General features: G+C 38.9%; 1 long non-coding RNA gene across 1 annotated transcript; it reads left to right on the top strand.

Moving 5' to 3' along the window:
• The first annotated feature begins 281 nt into the window (after positions 1-281).
• Positions 282-1,153, top strand: LOC117594850. Its single transcript, XR_004576112.1, has 3 exons — positions 282-354; positions 438-534; positions 1,129-1,153. It is a non-coding gene; the product is annotated as an uncharacterized LOC117594850 (long non-coding RNA).
• The last annotated feature ends 2,365 nt before the right edge of the window (positions 1,154-3,518 follow it).

The raw sequence follows: 3,518 nt of genomic DNA, 5'->3' as shown, positions 1-3,518 counted from the left end.
CGATTTGTATTGGACATGCCACTGTGACAATTTTTGTCACTAGCTAGCTACTTAATAGTACGTGTTGGTAATAAATAATATGATAATAAAATATAAAAAATAAAAAATAACCATTTTGAAAATCTTTACTTAATTCTATAGGGAATCAATAGTTTATTTTTTTTGCAGGATAAATGTGTATTTTGTTGTTGAGTTCCCAGAGGAAAACAACTTCACAGCTGTTGTCCCCCAGACCTGGTGCACAGGCAAAACCTGCTACTGGCCTCCCTACCAAAACACAGGCATCAATAAATCAGGAGACACCTGACCTGTGTACCTGGACTAACCATCCCATCATCATAAAGAAAAGAAAAGGTGAATACAGCTATTCTTCTTCATACAATCACATAATAAAAACATAATATTCTTACAATGTACATGTTATTTATTGGTTTTAGATAACTATACAAAAGCCCATGCCTTTTACATTCGGGCAAAAAAAGGTGAAAGCCTGGACACTGAGCCGGAGGATGGGGATAAGAAGCGACAGAGAAAGTAGGCATTCATTGAATACAAATATCATCCTGATGCTGCTCCTTTTACCCTTTTATCAAAGTACTTTTACTGATTACATATGCCCTTCATATTTATTATATTAAAATTATTCGGTTAGATAGAATAGGCAAACACAAACTAGATGATTTTGTTTTTTGTTTGTGTAATGAGAGTGGGGGAGAGAGAGCGGGAGAGAGGGAGGGAGGGAGAGAGAGGGGGGGTGAGAGAGGGAGAGAGAGAGGGAGGGAGAGAGGGGGGGTGAGAGAGGGAGAGGGTGGGAGAGAGAAAGGGAGAGAGAGGGGGGTGAGAGAGGGAGAGTGGGAGAGAGAGAGGGAGAGAGAGGGGCGAGGGAGAGAGTGTGGGAAGAGAGAGATCCGTTGTTCATGCTTATGGGTTTTTCTAATATATATATATGTGTGTATTTATTAGAAAAACCCATATATGTGTGTAGGATAAAATCATTAAAAATGCAGAAGCATGTACAATATATTTTTTCTTTTCCATGAGAAAAGAAATATTGAAGAATGATACCCTGTCTCTTTCTTGTGATCAATTGTTTGTCCTATAATAATTTAATTCCAATATTATTCATAGGAAGAATTTGAAATATCACTTGGATAGCGATGATGAGGAAGAAGAGGTTGGGCGGTTTCCCTGTGCACCGAAACCACCAAGATTTGATGGCCCCCCAAAAAAGAGCAAGTTGAAGAAAAAAAATAATGTATATGACTGTTCTACTATTTCTATATGTAACAAAGTGTGTAATCAGCCATTTACTGTAATTATTTAACAGAATCAAAACAACTTCCTTCTGCCCAACCCCTGGGCTTGAACTTGAATTTGAAGGTAACTGCCAGATATCAACTGCCAGATAACAACTCAAAATTACCCTGCTTAAAAAAACACAATCTGAACTCTCACCCACAAGAATGCCTGGTCATCTGTCACTACAAATGGAAAGAAAATCTAAACCTTTTTCTTTCATTGAAACAGATTCAGTCCAGTTCCATGCCCCTCCAACCCCCATGACCACTTCAGGTCACCAATCTGGAGATAACTGTGTTGTCTTGTGTATCCAGCATTCAGCATCAAAGATATATAAATATGAAATCTAATGCATGTCTCTCTATAATAATATACAATGACAAGGAGGATATAGGTTCCCCACAGACAGTGCTAAACGCTAGTCAAAGTTGCTCTCTTCAGTATAATAATAATTTTTTTAAAGGACCAAATAGGCCAAATGGTACAAATTCAGTCGTACTGCCAGACTATTAATGCACTAAAATGCCTGGATCAAGACTGTAACGTAATTCTTGCAATCATCTTTACTTGTCCTCGCACCAAAAATCACTGTATTCTTATGGAAATATGATGTTTGTTATGATTTTAAGCAGGCTATGGATGCTCATCATTGGGGCCTGCTTTTCAGCATCCTGAAAGTAAATACAGATTCATCATTACATCATTAACAGAATCATTGGTGTCCAAAGTTGATATGAATTGTATTAAGATGCAGCTTCATTGGAAATGTCAAACATTATCATCAGAGGTCATGTATCACAGCATAAAGTGTTTATCTTTGTTGTATTTTTAGACTTCTACAGATTAATACTGCAGCATCTGAGGGAGTTGGCCGAAGAACTGAGGGATGTGAAACAGCAGGTTTCTTTAAACACAGCCATATTACAGAGCCTGACAGCTGGAACCAACGTGGACATGTCCATCCCACCAGACGTCATCCTTCCTCTGGAGGATAGAAGCATGCTGGAGGACATTGAGAGAGAGCTTGGACAAAATCTGGAATTAACAGAGAAATTGGTAATTTAAAAAAATCTGTTTTATTTTAGATACCCTTATACCTAATGCAGTGTGTGAAATCTGCATATCCCTCTCTTTGAAGAGGTCCTTTGAAGAGCTTGAAGACAAGATGGGGAGACAGGCAATAACTTTGTCATTGGCTTATCATAAAATCATGGAGATAGCAATTGGTTAAGTGTGGTTTAGTTTCAGCAAACTAATCAGACTACTTTCAATTGTAACAAAAACATCAGATTCTTAGTTTAACATACTTTAGTTAACCTGGCATGCTGCCAACAAAAAGTTGCACTTTCCTGTACAAATTACAGAACTGACATTTTTTTATTCTACAGGTTGCTTACTTAGCCTCAAGAGGAGGCAGGAACCTAAAGGTATTCTTTTTTTACTCCGTAAAAAGAATATTTCAGAGCCTTTTCACTAACAACCTCGCCATCGGGATGAACTGGACAGGGTTGGGACAGAAGGTGTCCTTCAACAACCTCCACCTGAAGAGAGTCATCCACAGTAAGTCCAAACTGATCGCTCTCTGTGAAATCAATCATATGAATTGGGGGACAGCAGCCCCCTGCTACTTGCAGCCTCAGACTAGATAGCTTGAGAGGACGCATGTATCTGGGAATGTAGGAGTTATACATTTGATAAACAACTTTAAAAGAAGGACTAAACTTTAAAGTAGGACTAAATTGAACAAATTCTCAGCATTAAATTGTACTCTAAGCCGCTTGACACTACGGTCCAAGGGCTAACGTCAATAATCTTCTCACTTAGGAGCGGTAAGGAAGAACCCTGCAACAAGGCAGACAACCGAAGAGGCTCTTGTGATGGTAATTCCATGTATCGACACTCGGAGTAAGGGACACAGAGACAAAGTTCTCTTCGTACATTATAACCGTTTTATTTTATTATGTACAGAGACTATTATGAGAGACGCGTCAACCGCTTACACACACATAATCGTCTGAGGAGTCTCTAACTCCATATAGCTCATTCAACCGTATATATCACATAGGAAAAAGGGGTGTGGTAAGATGCTGCCATCTGTCTCATGTCAATCAAACACCTTTCCCTTTGTTCTATCACACAAGTCAAATGCTATCTTCCCCCACCTTATCCTTCCTGCCATAATGTTTACTAGAGTGTTTACCCAAAGGGGCCAACTGACC

Source organism: Esox lucius, chromosome 9, assembly GCF_011004845.1.
Source record: "Esox lucius isolate fEsoLuc1 chromosome 9, fEsoLuc1.pri, whole genome shotgun sequence".
NCBI lineage: Eukaryota > Metazoa > Chordata > Actinopteri > Esociformes > Esocidae > Esox > Esox lucius.
The sequence above is the reverse complement of the archived record's forward strand: the minus strand, read 5'-3'. Positions and strand labels throughout refer to the sequence as shown.